This window comes from Urocitellus parryii, unplaced genomic scaffold (assembly GCF_045843805.1).
Source record: "Urocitellus parryii isolate mUroPar1 unplaced genomic scaffold, mUroPar1.hap1 Scaffold_61, whole genome shotgun sequence".
In the NCBI taxonomy this organism is placed as follows: Eukaryota; Metazoa; Chordata; class Mammalia; order Rodentia; family Sciuridae; genus Urocitellus; species Urocitellus parryii.
In genome coordinates this window covers 2,184,935-2,208,410 of record NW_027554109.1, presented here as the reverse complement: position 1 = coordinate 2,208,410, position 23,476 = coordinate 2,184,935, and the positions used below count along the sequence as shown (strand labels likewise).

General features: G+C 43.7%; 1 pseudogene; it reads left to right on the top strand.

The window, feature by feature from the left end:
* The window catches only part of LOC144249052 (ruvB-like 1), an 89,679-nt pseudogene extending 68,103 nt beyond the window's left edge, over nucleotides 1-21,576 (top strand).
* Nucleotides 21,577-23,476: the final 1,900 nt, after the last annotated feature.

The following is a 23,476-nucleotide window of genomic DNA, read 5'->3' as shown; positions in this document are numbered from 1 at the left end:
ATATAATTTTTAAGAAGTGTTTGGCAGTTTTTACAAACTGAATTTTTAATAATCATTGTGTTGAATGATTTGGTCCATAAACCAATCTAGGGAATTTTAACAGTATTAAGACTTCTGCATAATATAAATAATTTCATTCCATTTATTTAGTCTCTCTGTAATTTCTTTCAACAATATGTTTTAGTTTTGTATGGATAGAATTGTAATTATTTTATTGACTTTACTCCTATTTGTTCTCTTTTTGATGCTATTTTTGAGTTGTATTTTTTATATTGTATGATGTTATTAATTAATTTTTCCCCAAAAAACAGAAAACATAAAACCTATGTATTTATGGGGTACCATGTGAATTTTCCAATGTATATGTAATTTGCCTAATCTTGAAGTCAGTATAAATGTATATATCTCCTCAAACATTTAGCATTTTTATTATGAAAACATTGAAAATTCTTTCTTCAAGCTTTTTGAAATATATGGTATTTTATTATTATTTATAGTAACTTACTGCCCAATAACACACCAAAAATTCTTACTTCTATATAATTTTAACAGTACCCATTGATCAACCTCTTCACATTCCTACTTATTTCATCTCTGGTAATCTCTGTGACATCAACTGTTGTTTATATTCCACATGTGAGATCATACAATACTTGTCTTCCTGTGCCTGCTTTTTTCACTTAACATATGATCTCCAGTCCCATTCATATTGTCTTAAGTGACAAGATTTTATTCATTTTTAAGGCTAAATAGTTTTCCATTGTGTATATGTATGACATTTTCTTTATCCAGTAATAAGTTAATGAATTGCAAGTTTGTTTCCATTTATTGGCTATTGTGAATAGTGCTGCAAAAAAAGTGGAAAGGCAATGTCCTTAAAATACATGGTTTAGAAGTTGAGGTATAAGCAGCCCAATCAGAATTATCAGCTTGCGTCCATAATTCTGTATCTCAGGGCAGCTGGCATTTGAATCTAAGATTAAGAACTGATTAAATCTGGGACTAAAATGGAATTTCCCTTTCAACAGGTCATCACCATAGCAACTGGGCAATCTTTAATCAGTACCTTCACACTGAAAATTTGCCAGGAGAGGTATCCTCCTGACCATTCAAGGACCACAAGTTTATTCACTGGTCCTGACAATATGGTTGTCCTGTTTTTAACAATTTGAGGAAAAATTCCTACTGTCTTCCATAAAGACAGTATTAGTCTACATTTCTGACAAAACTGTACATTAGCTTTCTTTTCTCCACATCATCACAGAACTTGTTGTTGTCTTTTGGTAATTGCCATTTCTCATTGGGGTAAGATGATAACTTGCTTTGATTTGTATTTCCTGATTATTAGTAATGTTGGGTATTATTTCAATTTTGTATTTTTATGTCCTTTTAGAAATATCTATGTAGGTCTTTTGTTTGCTTTTAATTGACTTATATAGTCTTCTTATCATTTTTGAGTTTCTTATTGATTCTGGATATTAACCCATTGTCAGTTGTAAAATATGCAAATGTTTTCTCTTTCTGTAGGTTGTTTCTTCATGCCATTAATTGTTTTCTTTGCTTTTCTGTAAAGAAGCTTTTAAGTTTGCTGTAATCCCACTTGGTTATTGTGTCTGAGTCTCCTCTGCTATGAAATTATTGCTCAATGCCTGGGAATTCTTACAAGATGCTTGCCTATTTCATTACACAAAATCCTTGCTCACTTCAAGCATTTCCTCTACATTTTATTCTAGTTCTTTTGTAGGTTCAGGCTTTGCTTGAATCTTTAATCTTTAAGTTGATTTTTATATTGTGAGAGATGGGATTGCTGTGGGTGGCTGTGCAAATTTCCCAGCACCATTATTTAAAAAAAAATGTTTTTTGCCAATTCATGTTCTTAGTATCATTTTTCAAATTCAACATCTCTTCATGATAAAAACTCTGAACAAAATAAGTATAGAAGAAATGTATCACAACATAATAAAGGCCACGTATAATATGCCTATAACTAACATTGTCTAAAGAAAGGATCAAATTCTTCTAAGAATTGAAACAAGACAAAGATGCCTGTTTTAACCACAATATTCAACATTGTACTTGAAGTTCTAGCTAGAGCAATCCGGCAAGAGAAAAAAAGCATCTGTGATAGAAAAGAGGAAGTCATATTGTCACTATTAGAAGATGGCAAAATCTTATATATGTCAGACTCCACCAAAATTCTATTTATCTAAATGTAGCAAAGTTTCAGTATACAAAATAAACATACAAATATTAGTAGTGTTGCTATATTCCAATAGAGAATTGTCTAAAACAGAAATCAAGAAATAAATCCTACTACCAGTAAATACATACACACAAGCTGATAAACGTATCCAAAGAGTTGAAAGTTCTCCACCATGAAAACTATAAAAAAACTGATGAAAGGAATTGAAAAAGACAACAAAAAGTTGAAAGACACCCCATTTTCATGAATTAGAAGGGTCAATGTTGTTAAAATGCCCAAAGGAATCTAGAGCTTCAATGCTGTCTCTATCAAAATGCAATTTTTTTATGTAAACATATTTTGGTCATCTTGCTGAAATTGTTTTTTAATTCTAATACCATTTAGTTGATTATATAGGTTTTTCTCTCTATAAGATTATGCCATATATGAATAAAAATAGTTTACTTCCTTCTAACTATATTTTATTTTTTATCTTGACTCATTTCCCTGGATAAAACCTCCATTACAAAGTTTAATAGTTTAACTTAAAATCTCCAGCATAATCATACTTAAAATACAATGTAGTTATTATACTGCTAACTGTAATTAGACAATTCCTGAAATAATTTTCCAAGTATGACTCTGGACAAAAATATTTTTTTCTACCTAGATTCTTAACAGAACATAATGCAAGTATAAAGTTGAAGTAACTGTATTTATGAATGCATAAGTAATTTTGGTTTCCTATGGAAACATTTTTATCATGACTATTAAAGATAGGAAAACCATTTGGGGCATGAGGTAGCTTGTCGGAACTTACAGTAATTTATAGTATTTGGAGAAAGAAGCTTATAGTGAATTCAAGAGACACCAGCCTTTCTGGAGCAATGTTTATATGCTTATAGGTAGCATGAAAAACAGAAACATATGAAGTAAAAAGAAGAAAAAGAAGAATGTACCAACCAGGTTACTAGTTATATGAGCAAGCACTTGTGCAGATATGCATATTTTTTTCCAAATTGCTGTATGTTTTTATAAATTGTGGAAATAATTGGATTAATTTTTTATTGCCACAGCCCTCTTTCTCCTGATGGTGTTGATGTGTTGCTACTGGTTTTTACTTTACAATTTATTTTTAGGCAATGCAATATTCAGGCAGGACCTTCACCCAATTTGAGGTGAATGTATCAGCAATTGTTGCATATAGATGGACACCATCACTTTTGGGAACCTGCGCTTCCCTATGTAGGTTGAAGACCTGTGGGAGGCCATCCTCACACATGATTTGAGTTACCTCCCTGGCTGGGTGAGAGGTGCTTAGGCACAGCTGTGTCAGAGCTTTCCCCACCTTTCTCCAGGTCCAAGGGCTTGTTGGTGCAAAGGCATGTCTGGCTACTGCTCTGAAGACTCAATCATCACCCCTGACCTTGGGATTCTGTCCCCCTTAACCTTCATTGGATGTGATTTTCCCCAGAATTTCTTGTTCCCCAATAAGAGTCCACTCCCTGACATGTTCTCTCTCTCTCTCTCTCTCTCTCTCTCTCTCTCTCTCTCTCTCTCTCACCTCTTCAGTAAACCTTACTACCACATTAGGTGGCTCGAGGTGGGAGCAAGGAGGAGCCATCCTGGAGCTGGTTTTAAAGGTAATTAGAGTCTTGCCTCTTTAATTTAAACTCCCTAGTGTTTTCTCAGGGTTCAAACCTTCTTTCATGAAGCCAGCACAAGATTTTGTTTCTGGGTTAACAATGTGTGCAGCTGAGTAGCCAACCACATAGACTGTGTCCATTATTAACTATTTGTTCCTCAGGTTCAAAGCCATCCTGTGTATTTTCTCAGATCCCCTCTGTTTTCTTGCTCTTCCACTCAATGTCATCCCAACAAAAGCTCTTCACGTTGGCAGTGAAAATTGGATTTAGTTTTCAAAAAGTCTTTTTTTTCTTTGCCTCTTTGTATCTCCTGAGAGAGTAGCACCAAGGGACAGACTGGGTTCCAACTCAAAGGATTCCTCTTCTAAATTCCAAAATTCCGTCCATAGTCTCTTTCTTCTATTTTCCCATCAGGGGTGACTGCTACTTCCTGTGGTTATTACTTTAAGTATTTAGCACAGGTCCACATTTTGCAGTTTTAGTCTTCGAGATACCTTCCTAACCTAACCCTAACATCAGATTCTCTTCTTTTAAAAAAAATTATGCATTTTTCGTTAACTGGCAAAAATATAATTTTCTCACATTTTCCCAAATTCCTAAATATTTAAGGACAAGATACATTAAAGGAGCGAGAAATCCTCTATTTTTTTGATGTATACATTCTTTGGTATGAAATAACAGTTACAAAGTGCTGTATCTAAAATATTCTTGTTATGTCAATATTGTCAATATTTTGTATGTTTTCTATTTTTAAGTCTTTAAAATCAATCAATATTATACTATATTGTACTATAAATGCAAATTTTAATTTTAATTTTGCTTTATAAAACAAGGGATTTATTATAGTTATTTCTTGGATTTTTAATAAAACAAATTTAATAGGGAAAATGCACTCTCATTAATGAAATGACAATAGATTTGCACAAACTTCACATTGTCCTTCAAATGCTAATATCTCCCTGGTTCTCCAATAACTCATTTTTTTCCTGCTATTTGTAACTTACTTTTTGAATTTGTTTTCATTGTGGTTATCGAAACATTGTAAAGTAAATATATTTCTTGATGTTTGCCCTTATGGGGAAATTTTTGCATGGATTTCACAAAGATGGGAAACCCAGTAATTTTCAGTAAATAAGCCTTCAAATGAAGTGGTAGTGAGCTATAATACTATAATACTGGGTAGGGCTTCATGCAGGGAAGCTGGGAAGAGCTAGAGAAGGGGAAGAAAAATTTTTCTCTTCTTACTCTTAGTTTCTAGGATTTGTGTTAGTCGAATTAATAGTAATCATCGATATATTTATGTCTGCTGTTCTTTAGTGAACCATCTACCTTTTTTGTAGGATACTCTTTGGGGGAACTGCTTAATTTTTTAATATATAGGCTTATAAGGCCCAATGCACAAGATATAAAAGAGAGTTCTAATATTATTGTGGGTTACCAGTATCAGATGATATGATTTGTAATAATGACTAGGGGAGGCGTGATATTTCAGGATTCACACAAATGCTGATCTTTATAGTAAGGTTGTGCATGCATTCTGGTTTGTAAAACGTTGGAAGTTGTAGTTGGAAAGAGCTTTCCAAAATGAATAGAACAACTAGATTAACAAGAGAGCATGTTTCTTTCACTAAGGCACATGTATATAAATACTCATTGGGGTTTCCCTAGTTTTTTGTTTTTGATTTTGATTCCTGTGATTGAACCTGAGAGCACTTAACCACTGAACCACCCTTTATATATATGTATATATATATATATATATATATATATATACACACATACATACATATTTTATACATATTTATATACATACATATGTACACATATACATACGTACATACATATGTACATATATACATACATCTGTGTGTGAGTGTCTATACATATGTATTTTAGAAACAAGGTCTCGCTGAGTTGTTTAGGGCCTCACTAAATTGCTAAGCCTGACTTTTAACTTGTGATCCTGCTGCCTCAGCCTCCTGAGGCCCTGGGATTACGGGCATATGACACCATACCCATCTTCCTGAGCTTCTTGCTGAAGGAAAATGATTATTAATTCACTATTAGTATTACTCTGAATGTTCTAGATATTAACCATGATTTAAAAATGAGAATAAAATCATTGATAAAACAAAACCTATTAAGAAAATAGAATTCTTTTAGATTGTTCCTTGAATTGGGTGTATATTGTGAGGTGGGACAGGACAGCTCACATAAGTTATTTTGAACTAATGGTGTTTACACAAATAATTAATTTCTAGATTGATTGATTCATCCAACAAATACTAACTGCTGAATTCTGCCAGCTTTCATTGATATTGCTCTATATTTCCTTCCATTATTGTTTTTAGGTCTTAAAAATCATGAATAAATATGATTTTTTTCATGTAGTTTTTATTTTAAAGACAGATTTGAGTTTTTTCTTTATTGCTACAATATTTTCTTACCATTATATTTTTAATAAAGATTATGTACTTTTATATCATTTTCTTATATCAAGTAAGAGATCATTGAAAGGAAGTAATATATGTCCACACTATAGGAGTTCACATTATAAATGTAATCTCGTTATCTCCTGTAACTAAAAATCTGGAAATTGGCAGCTCATGGGTTGCTTCACTGCCTCAGAAGGGTCTGGTTATAGGATTGGTGTTTAGAAAATTCTGTAACTGTGGTCTCATGGTCACAACTTGACAACCAGTGCATTCTGCATCCTGTCCTCTCACAATCATGTGAAGTGCAAGAGTGTGAAAAACAGTTTTCTCTTTGTTTCCTCCCCACATTTATTACTCTCTCATTCCTTCTTTCTTTAATTATCAAAGGAAAATCTTCCACTTAGTACTTCAGCAGACTTCCCGGCTTGTCTCATGGCAGAACTGAGTCACATGGCTCTTAGAGGTTGGGAAATAAAGCCTTTTTAGTGAGAGGCAAGCAAGAAAATATGGGGCTGGGAAAAATTCTGGGGTAAGCCACCAAAAGGTCTGCCATAGCTAGTTCTTGAAATAATAAATAATACACACAAGTTTATTCTTTTGCTGTATCTACATATTAAGCCATATCGTAACTACAATATTTTCTTACCATTACATTTTCAATAAAAATCAAGTGCTTATATATCATTTACTTATATCAAGTAAGACACCATTGAAAGGATGTAATATATGTCCATACCAAAGAAGTTCACATAATGAAAGTGATCTAGTTATCTCAGACAACTATGTTATAGTTAAGACTCAAATTAATGTCATATTGAGGAATTATTCAAATGATTTGTTCCAGATGTCAAATATTCTAGATATATTTGGGGAATGCCATGAACAGTTCTTAGGACATGTATGAAATGTGCCAAAAATATATCTGGTACAGTGCCTGCCATATATTAGTTGCTCAAAAAAATGTCAATTTACAGTTTTGAACATAACATTTTGGAACATATCTTATAAAATAAACCAAATATGGTTTTATCTGATTTAGTTTGGGTGGATGTAAATATTCAACATGACTTAAAATTTTTAGTGATGAAGATGAGCAAATTAAGAAATTATCTTAATGCTTGATTTTAGCTAATTTCTTCAAGTAGCTTATAATTTCAAATATTATCATTTGAAAATATGTTCATTATATACAGTGAGATAAATTTGGTTATAGTCAAAACATTTTTAGTTTTTATAGAATCCAGAAATGCCACAGGAGTCTTATTAAGGAAATTGGGCCCTAATCCCACATGATGGAGATTAGGGCCTACTTTTTCTTCTATTGTACACAGGGTCTCTGGTTGTATTCCTAAGTCCTTGATCCATTTTGTGTTGAGTTTTGTGCATGGTGAGAGATAGGGGTTTAATTTCATTTTGTTGCATATGGATTTCCAGTTTTCCCAGCACCATTTGTTGAAGAGGCTATCTTTTCTCCAATGCATATTCTCATTACCTTTGTCTAATATAAGATAATTGTAATTTTGTGGGTTAGTCTCTGTGTACTCTATTCTGTACCATTGGTCTACCAGTTTGGTGCCAATATCATGCTGTTTTTGTTACTATTGCTCTATAGTATAGTTTAAGGTCTGATATAGAGATGCCACCTGCTTCACTCTTCCTGCTAAGGATTACTTTGGCTATTCTGGGTCTCTTATTTTTCCAGTTGAGTTACATGATTACTTTTTCTATTTCTATGAGGAATGTCATTGGAATTTTGTTTGGAATTGCATTAAAACTGTATAGTACTTTTGGAAGTATGGTCATTTTGATAATATTAATTCTGCCCATCCAAGATCAAGGTAGATCTTTTCATCTTCTAAGGTCTTCTTTGATTTCTTTCTTTAGGTTCTGTAATTTTCATTATATAGATCTTTCACCTCTTTCATTAAGTTGATTCCCAAGTTTTTTTTGAGGCTATTGAGAATAGGGTAGTTTTCCTCATTTCCCTTTCTAAGGATTTGTCACTGATATACAGAAATGCCTCTGATTTATGGGTGTTGGTTTCATATCCTGCTACTTTTCTGAATTCATTACTATTTCTAAGAGTTTTATGGTGGAACTTTTAGGGTCTTCCAGGTATAGAATCATATTGTCAGCAAACAGTGCCAATTTGAGTTTTATCTCTTGAATTAAATCTCAATTGATGGAAGCAAAACTGTGCTAGTAGCTTTAGTTTAGTTAAAAAACAAAAAATCTTGGGCCAGGGAAGGAGCTTTCCTAGTATGTGTGAGGCCCTGGGTTCAATCCTTGGAACCATAAGAAAAAATCTTTTAATTCTTTTTTTTTTTTTTTTTTTTTTTTTTTTACTGTGGAGTGATTGAACGTGATGACTATTTACAAAATGACGGAGTGTTTAGATTTGTCAACTCTGTCAAGTTTTAAACCAAAGGACACATAGAAGAAAGCTTTTACTTTCTCACCCTGTTTGGTGTAAAGTCACTGATTTTGTTGAAATCTCCATTCTGGAACTCAGGGCCTGGCACACGCTAGGCAAGTGCCTTTCCCATGAGCCATACCCCTGCTCTGGAGCATTTTTAAAATTTACAGTGGTCAAACTTTCATTCTGGATTGAAGTGAACACAGGTGATTGAAAAAGGAAAACTGTCCCGATTCTTTGCTTGGGTATAATTTGGTATTTAATTAAATCTTTGGATTTAAAAAGAAAAAAAATTGCTAAATAAATCCTACCCAGCCATCTTGAGCTGAGTCAAGTTAAAGCTTAAGCAAATGGGTGAAGGTAAAGACTTTTTGCACACTTCTTGTACTGAAGGCAATTTGACCTCTGAAAACAGGAACAAAATCTCACTGTCTAGATTTCCCATCGTATCAGAAACATCTGTTGGCACCCAAAAGACTTTTTCTGATGTGTCATCTTTAGGTGGTGATGAGTCCCTCTAGGTGTGGCCTAGCTCTAAAGTGACCCCTGGTGTGTTGGGACTCTCAGCCTCACTGGAAGGGGACAGAACCTGCTACTTGGGTGTATGTTGATAGTAAAGCAAATAACAAAACCCCAACCAGTTCATCTGGGCCCAGGATTATCAACATCCAGGGAGCCTGGGATGGTGGCCAGTGGAGCTGTCTATGGCCTCCTTCCTGGCAGTTTTGGAGAGGTTCTCTTCAGCTTCTCAATCCCATGTTGGTTGGAGCATGGTCTTCCTGGCCTGTGCATGTGTACCTTTTCTCTTACAGACAGATGCATTCCAGAAGCCCGTTCCCTTGGAACAGTATCCCGACTACACAGAATATATTATCCACCCCATGGACCTTTGTACACTGGAAAAGGTTGGTCTCCGTCTCAGAGCCTCCCGTCTTGGGTGTGGAGATGCCAAGGCAGCTCCTCACTTCCAAGTTAGATCAGTTTTATTTGGAGAGAAAACTCTTGGTCCTCTCACTTTGTTTCCTCTGTGACGTCCTTCCAGAGGATGAGGGTGTCCTGGGAGATGTGCTCACTGCTCTTCTGGGAGTGATTCCAGCTTCTACTTGAAAGAGCCACACTTCTAGGAATTAGTAATTTGATCAATTTGCGCCTTATGTTCTCTTCTCTTTCTTTTGGAGGTGCTAATGAGAGCAGCAGGAAGGAAGAAGAGAACATTTAAGTCGCTAGGAAACCTCCAGATTAGCAATAAGGACGTGGTTTCTTAGAATTGGCTTCTCAGACAATAAGGCTATTTTGTTAATGCCTGAAGGTGTTTTTCCAAGTTCATGCTAAAATTCCATGGTGAAAATTATATTTGTAACACTTTAGATTGTGCACACCACCATGGTGCTGATCTCAATATGGGTAATGAAAAGTTTCTATGAAGAGGACACATTGCTGGGTGTGTTGGTGCACACCTGACATCCCAGTGACTCAGGAAGCTGAGGTAGGAGGATTGCAAATTCAAGGCCAGCCTCAGCAACTTAGTAAGACCCAGACATGGTCACCCTCAGGTTCACCTCCTGGTGTGCTAAGCCCCCAGTCCAGGCTCTTGTGCCCTGCCACATACCCTCATACCCACCCACTCCTAGGTTCGCTAGCTACCTCAGGTGTCAGTCTGTCTGTCTCGCTCTCATGTTTAGTCCTGTGAACTGAACCTGTAGTGCTTAAGCAGGGAGCCAGAAGCCTGTCCTTTTTATTTTGCTTTGTATACTTTTGAGAGAGAGTCTCCCCTTGATAAGTTGCTGAGGCTGGCCTCCAACTTGGCGATCCTCTTGCCACAGCCTCCCAAGTCCCTGGGATGACAGGTGTGCACCGCTGTGCCTGGACCTTCAGGTCTCTTACAAAAAGGTGCCTTCCCTCGGGGTCAGAAGGAACTGGAACATGCATCACGGTGGTCTAAGTCCCCCTTTGTCTGGTTTGGTTTGGTTTTAGGTGAACCCCAGCATTTTTGAAAGTCTGCAGAAGAATCGAGTGGAGGCCAGAAACGTCATCTCCCTGGAGGCCAACAGCAGGGCTGTGAAGGTATGCTCCCTGGGGACAACGCCACACCTAAGGGTCTGCCAGAGGGAGACCTGGGTGACCAGGGTGTCACTTTGCTCAGCAGGGGTGGGTGGGGAAAGGTCAGCAGCTGTCCCTTTACCTAAGTCACCTTGGATTTTCTGTTTTCCTCTGCTTGTGACTTCAGCAGGAAAAGTGTTAAAGACCCAAACCCTGTGGGGGACAGGGATCAGACAGCCTTCGTCCCTTCCCGCTGCACCAGGTAGCATCTTCAATCTTCCCTTATCTCCCTGGTGTCCCTCCCCAAATCCGGAGCCTGTGGACAGTACCAGGTGGCTCCTCCTCTATCTCCTGTGGCGTCCCAGGGTGGCTGCTACTCCCTGGCGCATGGATGAGCCTCAGGCCTCGTGTCACCCATAAATCACCACCTCAAAGAGCCCAGACCCCGGCTCCAGTGAGTGCCCTGGATGCTCCTTTATCAGGAGTGAAAAGAAAGGGGAGAGAATCTTCCAGAAAGTCTCAGGTGTTGCCCGGGTGGGTCTAGGAATCCAGCTTGGCACCAGGCTGTGGGGCACAGGAGGAGGGCGCTGTTGGGGGCCCTCGGTGGGCAGCGGTGACCTTTCTGTCACTGAGCTCTGTGTGGTCCCGGTGCTCCATGGTCTGCTGGCAGAGGCAGGGCAGGTGCGACTCCTAGGCCACAGAGTTCACCCTGGAGGCCCAGGAGGAAATGCCCTGCCAAGGGTGAAATGCACAAGAAGAAGGAGGTCATCTAGGACAGGACGGTGCATGACCTGGATGTGGCCCACAACAGGCCCCAGGGACAGGCCCTGCTGGTCCAGCACATGCCCAAGGCCCAGAGAACCAGTGGCCAGGGCCATGTTGTCCTCCTGGAGGCCCTCTGGGAGGCTCAGCAATGAGTACGACATGAGCTTTGGCCCCTTTGTCCCAATGTCCAGATGCCGTCACAGCTGATCTCTGGGCATTGTCTGCCCCTGGCCGCCTGCCAGCCTGGTGGGGGCTGCTCTCCACCCCGGGCTGGGGGTACCTGGCGGGAGCCTTCACAGGGCTTTAGACAGCCTCACAGAGGCTCTGGCCTCTGCAGAGCCTGAGCCCCGAGTCCTCCAGGTCCCAGCTGGCTCTGCTCTGGGCCCCGCTGTTCAGAGAGTCAGGTTTGCTCTTCATCCTGAATGGGGCCTCCTCCTCCCCACCAGGAACAGGCTTTCTGCTGGGCATCTGGTTTTGCTTTTTGTCCCTTAGAGCTTTGCCCAGGAGATGCCAGAGACTCTTGGGATTGGAGTTTCTTCCTACCTGGCCAGAGTTTCCTTTTTTTTTTTTGTACTTAAGCTTAAACCCCAGGGGTGCTTCCGAATGGAGCCCCATCTGCAGCCCTTTTTATATTTTATTTAGAGACAGGGTCTTGCTAAGTTGCTCAGGACCTCACTAAGTTTCTGAGGCTGGCCTCCAACTTGCGGTCCTCCTGTCTCAGCCTCCCAAATTGCCAGGATTTTTAAACACAGGTGCCACAATGCAAGAATCTGCTTGATTCTTGCAGGTCAGGGGAAACCTCAAGGGGATCCCTCTGAGTTCAGAAGCCCTCATCCTTCCCAGGGGAGCTGTGCTGAGCCTGTTCACCTCAGGTTTCCAAGTTGAGTGACATCAGGGACCCACAGGAGGCAGCAGGGTGGGCTTTGGTAGCTGCCTTAGAAAGTCCTCTCTCCTAAGGGGGGACAAGACATCCTGTCCATGATGGGCCAGTTGATGAAGCCAAAGAAGACAGAGATCACAGGGAGGACACGTGGCAAAGCCTGAGCCCAGAGCCGAGTTGAGGCCCTGCCTCTGACATGCTCCCAGCTCTGAGCACCCCCCACTGTGTGGCTCTGAATCTTCACTCCCTTTAGAACCCATGGCCACACTGTGAGCTCTGGCCATGCTGAGGTCAGCATCTGCTTCCTTTGGGGTCCCAGAAAGGTGCCCAGTTTGATGCCAGGCAGTGCGTCTCCCTTGCTCCTTTGTGGACTTATTTTTTTTTTTATGCCAGTGATTGAACTCGGGGGCCCTCAACCACTGAGCCCTGTCCCAACACTTTTATTTTTTTATTTAGAGACAGGGCCTGGCTGAGTTGCTTTGGCCCTTACTAGGTTGCTGAGGCTGGCCTCCAACTTGTGATCCTCCTGCCTCAGCCTCCCCGGCTGCTGGGAAGACAGGCGTGTGCCACTGCACCCGGCTATTCCCCAATTTTATGTCCTTCTCAGGCCCATTACAACTTTACTCCCTGAAAACATAAGTTCAACATGAATCCACTGTTGCCTTGAGGCTTTGCAGCAGCCTAAGCTCCTCCATGAGTGGCCAAGAGCAGATCCGTCTCTGAACTCAGTTTTGACAGCCCTGCTTCATGGCTCTGGGCGAGGACAGGCCTCAGATCTCGGTTCTGTGGGAACAGCTCCATCCTGATGACAGGGGGTGCTGGTTTGGAAGGTGAGGGCTGGGACCTGAGGTGGGTCTGCTATTCTGCAGGGGCTGATGGTTCTGGGGCTGAGACTGGGCCTGCTCTGACCCTCCTTGCTCAGGTTTTCTGGGGAGAGGATTCTAACTGCACTTGATGGAAAGTTAATGAACCTGAGCATTGTCACACAGGGCCCTCAAAAGGGCTTCTTGACTAAGTGAAGCAGAGGAGAATTTGCATCTGAAAACACATCTCCCTGGGGCTCCCAAGTTGGGTATCTTGACATCAGGCTTTGGGCTAGATGGGGCAGCTCCTGGACACTTCACCCCACACAGCTCCTTGGAAGGTTTTTTGTGGCATTTGGGGGCGATGATGCCTGTTTTCTTGTTTTTTAGATGAGAGTACAGGGATTCAACTCACGGGCTCTTGACCCCTGAACCATGTCCCCAGACCTATTCTGTATTTTATTCAGAGACAGGGTCTCAACTGAGTTGCTCAAGGCCTTACTAAGTTGCTGAGGCTGGCCTCCAATTTGTGATTCTCTTGCCTTAACCTCCCAGGCTTCTGGGGTTATATGTGTGTGCCACCACACCTGGCATGATTCTTGTTTTCGAATGATGACACCAAACCTGAAATGGGTCCAGTACCCAGCCTAGGATCAGAGAGCCACTAGGAGAACCAGGCTGCAGGGTTGGGTCTGGAGGGAATTGAGGTATAGAGAAGAGAGCAGGTGACATTTCCCCCACTGGCTGGGACCCTGTCTGAGGTGAGATCAACAAGGTGGTGAACAAGTACATTGACCAGGGCGTGTCCGAACTGGTCCCCAGTGTGCTGTTCATGGACGAGGTGCACATGCTGGACATTGAGGGCTTCACCTCCCTGCACTGAGCTCTGGAATCTTCCAATCAGGTAGGTGCCACCGGCTGTCACTGCTCCCCGGGTCTCTCCCCACCCGTGATGTCACAAGTCAGGATGGGACAAAGGGAGTGCATGTTTCCCCTGGGAGGAGATAGCAGGAGGACTGAAGGCCACAGCTGCCCTGATCCTAATGGGCAGGATCTCCGTGGGTCTCTGAGGCTGGAAATTTCTGTGGGGATCAAAGGCCTAAGGAGGTGGGGCCGCTCTGGTGACCTGAGTGTCAGCTCCCTCACACTGGCTCCCAGAGGCCAGCAGAGCCCACTTTATCTTCAATGAGGACACTGAATGACATTGCACCTTGTCCTTTGTCATAGGTGGGAGCACAGGTTTGTCTGTGAATTTATTCTTCTTAGCTCCTCATGACAGCAGCATGCATCCTGCCATGTCACTTACACTGGATGTGATTTTCATTCCTGTGGCTGGCCCTGTTATGCGGTGTCCCTGGTTGAGTTCCGAAGTGAACATGGGAAAGTGTCATCCATTCATTCCCCTGTCTCTCCCAGTCCATCCCATCCCTTCCCTTTGTCTCATCCAATGTAATTCTCTTCTCCCCTATTGTGAGTCAGCATCTGCATGTCAGAGAGGACACTCAGCTTTGGTTTTTGGAATTGGCTTACTTACTCACCATGATCCTCTCCAGCTCCATCCATTGACCTTCAAATGCCATCATTTCTTTCTTCTTTATGGCTGAGTAATATTCCACTGTGTATAGGGACCACAGTTTCTTTATCCCTCCAACTGCTGTGGGGCAACTAGGCTGATTCTGTAGCTTGGCTACTGTGAGTTGAGCTGCTCTAAACACTGAGGAGAACACAGGTCTCTACAGTAACAAAACCAGTAAGGACAGTAAGACCTTCCTGGAGACACAATGGGACCTCTGGCCCCTGCCTGGCCTCAGCCTGCCTTTGAGTATAGCTGCTCCAGCCGTAGGGACAGGGGGTCTGGTGCAGAATAGCGTGGACACATCTTTAGCACAGTGGCTCTGCTATTTGTGCCACAGCTGGGGGACATTCCTCCCTGGGCCCCTGCACTGGAGGCCTCCCACCTCACCTCAGGCCCAGCGGCCGCAGTGGGCAGGTCGCGCCCTCAGGGTTTTCTGTCTTCCTGGTTCAACAGGAGCTGGGCCTGGGCCTTCTCAGTGCAGGTGGCCCTCTTCCACCCCAGGAGCTGAGGGCCATGGGGACGAGTCCCCAAGAATGCATGCTTGGGTAGGAATTAGAAAAGAACCCTGTGGTCCAAGTGTCTCAGGATGGCTAGAGCCAGAAGTGACCCCCCATTTGCCCAGACTGGCTGCTGAGTGTCGACAGTGGGAAATTCAGTGCTTCCTGATGGAGAAATACTGTGTCTCAGGAGCTAGGGGACCATAGCACCAGGCCACCCATGGGTCCTTGCCACTGCCTGCTCCCTTGTCCTTGGGATCTGAGTGAATGACCCAGGCTCATGGGCAGCATTGTGTGGTCCCCCCAAGTCCCCTGACGTGACTGAACAAGATCAGGGTGAAAGTGCCTCCAGCAGCCTGGGAGGGCAGCTGGTGTCAGCCTGGCCAGCTGCTGGGGGAGCTCAGGGCACCCTGGGTGGCATTGGGGGCCGGGGGCCCTGCAGCCACCACCTGATACTATAGGAGTCCCCTCTCTTGGTCCCCTTACTGGATCCCCTCACTGGGTCCCCATCACTGGATCCCCTTGCTGGGTCCCCTATTTGGGTCCTGCCTGGCTGGCCGAGGGCTCCACATGGATACATGGCACCCCCTGCTGGGGAGCCCTCCTCAGAGCCCCCCCCAGGGTCCCTGGCCTGGCCAGCAGGTGTCTACATAGTGTGCTGCTCTGTCCACCCTAAGCCCCAGAGAAAGCTCCATGGGAAGGTGGCTCTGACCCGAGAACCTGCCTGTGGGGATGGAGCCACGTGGTCTCCAGAACAGGCCTAGTCCCAGGGACATGGTTGAGCAGCACTGAGGGACATGGCTGCTGCCCATTGGGCCCAGGAGCAGCGGCTGTCACCTGGTGTCCAGGGAGCGTGCAGCTCAGAGGCAGGCTGGGCTGTGACCAAAGCTGGACTGGGCCAGGAGCCGGGGCTCTGGGCAAGATGGGGTTGAGGCGGGGGCTGAAGAGTATCTGGGACATGGGCACACTGTGGGCGACTCCTGACCTGCTGCTCACAGGCTGCTCCCAAGGGGACCTTCCTGCTCCCTGCCCCACAGACCCACATCTGACCTGGGGCTCATGAGGGACAGGGGGAGGAGGGACAGTGTTGGCTGAGGGCTTCTTCTCTTGGCTTGCCACGTGGGACCTCGGGGGCAGTGGGACGTCTTGACTTGCTGAGAGCCCGTGGGGCTGTCCTGACTTGGGGAACCTTCCCAGGCCAGAGCCAGCAAGTGTCCACCCCAGCAGCACCTGGCTTCAAAGCCCTAACCCCCCCACACACAATTCATTTAGAGACAGAGTCTCACTGAGCTTCTTATTTAGAACCTTGCTTTTGCTGAGGCTGGCCTCCAGCTATGACCCTCCTGCCTCAGCCTCCCAAGCTGCTGAGATGACAGGCGGGGAAGCATCCACTCTTTTTAAAAAGTCTTAGGTGGTGAGTCTGGATGGCGGCCTTGGCCTCCTCATTTTCTTCTGCGTGGGGCTAAGGAGGGAGCCCAGCATCTCCCGTGCCAGGCCAGCTCCAGGCCATAGGTGCCAGGCCGTAGGCAATGGTGTGGCCTGGTACAAGTGAGAGCCTGTGTTCAGGTCCCAGGTGGAGCTTTGAACAGCCCTCTGGAGATGCAGGTCCTACACCCTGGAAAACTCAAGCAGTGTTTAGTGTGTCCACAAAATCGCAAGTCTGCCACCACAGTCAGTTTTACAACACTGCCACCCCCGATCCCTTCAGCCATCCACAGCCCCTCTGCTGCTGCATCCCGTCCATCACCCCGACCTCAGGCAGTGAGAGGCTGCTTTCTGTACCTTAGCCATCTGTGGCTGTGTGTGGGGTGTGACTGACAGGGTTCACCCTTGTCCTCCAGGCCCTTGAATCCCCCGAGGCCGAGGAGCACCCACTGCATGGGGCCTTCACCAGCTCATGGATCTGTGCACTCATTAGCCCCAGCCCAGTGGAGGGTTTGGCTTTGGGAGTGATGCTGCCGCAGATGTATGGGGACTGCAGTTTCTTTCTTTGGGATCTGTGTGGAGGGGTGGAGCTGCTGTGTCACACGACACCTCTGACCTTCCAAGGAACTGCCAGTAGGATGGCTTTATTGCCACAGTCCTACCAGGAATGTCTGAGGGTATGATTTTTCCATGTGCAACTTGACATTTGTTACTGTCCACCATAGATGTCCTGGTGGGTGTGTGGTGGCCTGTCACTTGACTTGCATTTGCCAAGGGCCAGTGAGACTGCATTTTTTGTGTTATATTGGCTATTTGTATATCTTTGTAGAAATATCTGTTTGTATCCTTGACCCTTTTTTATTATGTTATCTTTTTATTATTGAATTGTAAGAGCTCTTTATATATTGTGGATACTAGACCTTTTCCATGTGTGTGATTCGTGAGTATTTTTTATTCTTTGAGTAGTCTTTTTAGTTTTTGAACAGGGTCTTTGACATAAACAAGTTTTGAATTTTGATTTAAAACTCCAGTTGATTGTGCTGGAGGTGTATGTGGCTCAGTGGTAGAGTGCTTGCCCAGCATGCTCAAGGACCTGGGTGCCACATCCAGCATCACATACACATACAAAAAACAAAGAATTGCAATTTATCTGCTGTTTCTTTTGTGTTTTTGGCCTCATATTTAAGATATCATTGTCCATCCAGGAGCAGTGGCACTCACCTGTAATTCCAGAGGCTGAGGAGGCTGAGGAGGCTGAGGAAGGAGGATCACATGTTGGAGCCCAGCCTCAGCAAGGCCCTAAGCAAGCCAGTGAGATTCTGTCTCTAAACAAAAATTAAAAAGGGCTGGATCTGGAGCTCTGTGGTGGAGCATCCCCGCACCAAACAAAATCAACAAAATAGGGGTTCTCTGGAGCCACCTGAGGGTCAGTTTATTACCTGTCCCTGGCTCTGCTTTCCCTGGGTCTAGGAAAGCTCTCTGTGGCTGTCAGTGTCCTCTTCCCAGTTCCCAGTGTCCAGTGTCTTGTCTCAGACAAGCATAGGTGACAGGGCTCCTCTTGGCCTTCACTGGGGCACTGAGGACATCCCCTCTCCCCACGGGATCCCCCTGGACCTGCTGGACTGCGGGATGATCCTCTGCACCATGCTCTGCTCCCCCGCAGGAGATGAAGCTGGTATGCCCCTGCCGCCATCCCCTCCCGCCTTCACTTCTGGCCCCTCACCATCCTGGGGAGCTCTGATACCCAGAGGCTCTGTCCCCTCATCTGCAGGGTGAATTGGTTATGAGGACATTGTCCAGTGTCCCAGAACCTCTGTTCCCCTGGGTCTTGCCTGTTCTCACCTTTAACACCCTTTGGTTAAGATTGAGGGAGAGAATAAAAAACAGGGACCTGAAAACAACCAGGGACTGAACCAAGGCCTTCAACTCAAAACCCGTCCCCAGCCCTGTTCTTCCTTTGATTTAGAGACAGGGTCTCACTGAGCTACTCAAGGCTTCACTTCTGCTGAGGCTGACTTTGAACTTGTGATCCTCCTGCCCTGGCCTCCCAAGTGCTGGGATGACAGGCCTGTTCTCTGAGCCCAGCTGAAGGGCTTTGCTGGGGCACCTTGCAGCAGTGGTAGCCTGCATAGGAGGTTGCTTCCTGGGGTGCGTGCTGGCCTGGTCATCTGGACCCCACCCTGATAGTCTCACAGGGCCTCTTCTGTGTAAAGTCCCCAGCATGCCCGGCCTCCCTGGATCCCTGTCTCTGTCCCTCTGGACAGCTGGTGGGCGGGCTTGGACATGGCTATCCCAGCACCTCTTGTAAAAGCCACAGGGAGGACTGGGTGTCCCTGGACCCTGTGCCTCCACCCCTGGAGTGTTTTGATGGCTTTAATTGAAGCCATGGATCCTTGAGACTTTGTTCAGGAAGCTGCCAGAGTGAACAATCCCCATGGTGGACGAGGCCAGTCCCAGGTGATCTCGACCGCTCCACCCGCCATTTCATCCCCCAGCCCTTATCACCCAGTGCCCATGGGACTGGCAACAGGTGTCACCATGGCAGATGACATGGCCCTGCTGATGCTGGGCAGGCTGCCGGATTCTGGAGAGAGACACCTTCTAATTTACTGGACCATCACATTCACCTTGCAAATAAAAATGGCTCCTTTCCGTCCCAGGCTGCGGAGGGAGGCTGGAGCCTCAGGGGCCAGGGTGCATGGACAGAGGGGGACTCTAAGTACTCTTTAGTCATTGAGAAGGACACTGGCCGTGTAGGTGGCCCAGGTCCCCTGGAGGGTGCAACCAGCCTCCTGCTCCCCAGTCCAGCAGCACAAGATGTTGTACAGTGTCATTTTAAAGCACTGTATAAAGGGGTCATTTGGGCCCTGTCACTTTTTTTTTGGTACTAGGGATTGAAGCCAGGGTTACTTAACTCCTGAGACCCCTCCCCAGCCATTTTTCAATTTTCTTTAGAGACAGCTTCTCACTGTGTTGCTCAGGGCCTCCCTAAGTTGCAGAGGCTGGCCTCCACCTTGAGATTCTCCTGCCTCAGCCTCCTGAGATTACAAGCCTGTGCCACTGTGCCTAAGGCCCAGTCACTGTGGATCATGTTTTTTTTTCTCCTCTGAAGGATCATTAAGATCTGAACCCAGATGGAGGGGATCCATATCAGTGAGGAGGTGCTCAACCACCTGGGGGAGATCGATCGACACCAAGACCACTCTGAGGTGAGGTGGTGGCCTCCTGGGCCCAAGTGGAGACTTCCTAGGGCTCAGGCTATCTCTGTGCTTCCAGAGTGACAAGTCCCAGGACACGGTGGCTTAGACTACAGAGCGTCTGAGGTGGCTTGTGAAACTTAGAGTGATGAGAGAGGTCCCTCTTGTCCTGCAGCTAACACTCCCTCTGCAGGAGGTCACTAACTCTGCCACCATCCTCTGGGACAGAAGATGGACAGAACCAGAGCCTGCGCTCTGTAGGAGTCTTGCCAGCCCAACCACTACCCTGGCCCTTGTCTCCTGCCCAGATGCACGAGGACAGTGTGCTCTCCAGACCAGGAAGGGTGTCCCTGACAGTCCTGGAGGCCCTGTGACCCATTTCCTCGAGCCCCACATGTCCCTGGGGTCCAGCTGAGCATACAGCTGAAGCAGCCTTGGCTGGGTGGTGGCTTCACTGACTTTTAACCTCTCTTAGCTGGAGACGCATGGGGCCTTGATTTTGTTGATTTATTGTAACATGGGGCTGAGGAGCAAATCCAGGGCCTCGCAAGTGCTAGGCAGGCGCCCTACCACTGATTCCCATCCCCAGCCCTCTTTTGCATTTTATATAGAGATAAGATCTCGCTGAGTTGCTCAGAACCTTGCTAAGTTGCTGAGGCTGGCCTCCAACTTGCCATCCTCCTGCCTCAGCCTCCAGAGCCCTTGAGAAGCCACTGTGCCCAGCTTGAGGAATTTCTAGACTAGGGTGAAGATGTGAGGACCAGAACTTATGTCACACTGGTGGCCTCCCTGATGGGGGTGTGACTGATGTTCCCAGTCATGGAAGCTCTGTCCTTTGCTGGCTCCACAACAATCAGCCAGAGCCTGGAAGGGGCCCAGCTGGCAGAGTCCTGCTGCCCGTGCACTTGTGGGGGACTCCCTCTGGGCCCAGCTGAACTCCTGGCCCAACTGTCCACTGCAGGTCCTTGGTGTAGCTGCTGACGCCAGTCAACCTGCTGGCCAAGATCACCGGGAAAGACAACATCAAGCAAGAGCCCATGGAGGAGACCAGCGACCTGTTCACGACGCCAAATCCTCTGCCAATATCCTGGATGACCAGCAGGACAAGTCGATGAAGGGACCCAGGTGGCACTCCATGGGCTCTTGCTTGATGCTGGGGACTTCCCAGCCCTGGTCCTGTTTGAACAGTGCCCTAAGGAGGGGCAATATGAAAAATATTTTTCATATTTTATCCATTTTTCTACATGTATATACTGAAAAGAAAATTAGGTCTGGAAATATTCCAATTGATTGCATGCTATAATCAAGAAAATAAAATTTAAATACGCTAAATATATCTCCACATTTTCTCAAGAAGCTATGCTTAAAACAAAGAAAATATCCTAAAAAGAAAAACCATGGTCAGCTTCAACAAAGCAAGAATAAAACCCAAGTATTTCTCCTCAATGATGGATTATAGATGATAAACCTCAAGATTTAAAGGAAAAATAGTATTCAACCTGGTATTCTAAAATGAAGCAGATTGTCCATCATTGATGAATAAAAATAGATTTTCATAAATAATAAAAATCTAAAAAGCTATTTTCCATGCCTCATTTCAAAGAGTTACTCAATATATAAGAATTTTTTTTAAAAAAAAAGAGAGCAGAGTTTGTGGACAGAAACAGTGGCTCTCACTGCAGAGCTCAAAAAAGTTATGCGGATACTGCAGTAGACCTTGAAACTAGTTTTGTTAATATATCTCAGTCCTACGTTTAAAATTATGAACAACCAATAAAAAAAAATTTAAAAAAATTAAAAAATATAAAATAAGTTAAAATACAATAAAAATAAAAGATAAGCATTGCAAATCTAAAAGAAATAAAATAAAATTATGGTTTAATAGAAATATTAGCTAGTGAGTAGTCAAGTGATTGAATGTAGCAAAAGTTAAAAGATTGTAGTGGTCTATTTTTCTCACCACAAAAAAATGAATATTAGAAAATACAGGAAAAGCAAAGTGATGAAAAAATAAAGTAAAATGCACTAAACACAAATGATGGAAAGGCAAGTTCTGTATATAAAATACAGTAAAATGTGCACTTTTTGTAAAATTTAATGGGATAGAAGAAAGTAGTATTGATTGTTCTTGATGGTAAGAACATCCCTCCATGAGCAGCATTCATGTCCTGATATTGGATGTCAGAAAGGCTAATAAATTAGAGAAAGAAATCATTCTTACTTCTGGTGTGGGTTTTGTGATGAAAAGTATCTTAAAATCAAATTTGTGAAAATCTTACGGGTTTTTAACCTTCATAAATTTTCTGTAGACAAAGAATGCAACACATAATTATTTTTAAAAGAGAATAACTATCTCAGGAAGCATGAACACAGGGACTTGTAACTATTAAAAAATAGAGTGGGGTGTGGTGACCTGTACAGATGCTGATACTCAAAAGTAATAAATTGTCCAATGTAGATTAAGCAAGAAATCACAGAACACATATCATAAATGATAATCAATTAAACACTAAACACTAAATCAAATATTAATTTGATTCATTAGGCCTGAAGAAAAAGAAGTGGCCCCAAAAGTTATTTTGTTTTTCCTCCCTCTCTCATTGCAATTAGAAAAAAATAATGGGAACATCTAAAACATTGTGAAGGGTCTTCTATGTATATATTTCAAGATTATAATCAATATAATTAGAAAACTAGTAGTAGGTATGGCTAAATTTATTTTCCTTTTAAAACTTTACATAGTTGCAGATAGAGTGTAGGCTGCTGATTTGGGTGAAATTTTAGAAACTACTGTTTTATACGGCACTGGGGGTTGAACTCGGAGTGCTTTATCACTCATATATATATACAAAATTCTTTGATATTTTGGGACCTGGTCTCACTTAGTTACCAAGGCTGGCCTCGAAGTTGTGATCCTTCTGCCTAACCCTCTATGATATTTGGGATTACATGTATGTATCACCTCATTAGGCCTGGACACTACTTTTTTTTTTTTTGACATGCATGTCTGTGCACAAAACCCAAACAGGATGAATTTGGGCCTAGGGGAAGGACTTGACGTGCAGTGCACAGGCGAGGGAGAGAGAGGCCCTTCCTGGGTTTACTTTCTGGGGAAGGGAAGAGACAAAGGAAAAAAGGTGAGGGTGTTGCCCAGCAATCAAGACCATTTGTGGACCAATGCCCAAGGCCCTGGGTTTCTTTCCAAGCCTAGCATCACAAAGAAACAAAAGTAGTGAACAAAGAGAGACTCAAACAACCAAAACAGGCAAAGAAATCTCATCTCAAAGTGCCCACGGGAAAGGAACAAAAAATCAAGACGCCGTGCTGGGCTGGGGTCCTTTATATAACAATGAAAATTATTTTAAATATTTCTGCCTTTTCTTTGATATAAAATATTCAATACTATCTTACCAAATTGGTTTTCACCCTAATATTCTTTTCTTGAAAAGACCAATATTCATGTTGAGTAGTTATACTTATTTTTTCTTACCATAAAAGATTTACTCATTAGATTCTATCCTGAGTTAGCAAGTCAATTTTATCCATGTTTTAGAAAAACAAATTGCCATAAATTGTTCTGGTCATGCTTTTAATAGAAGTACCTTCCTCTTAGT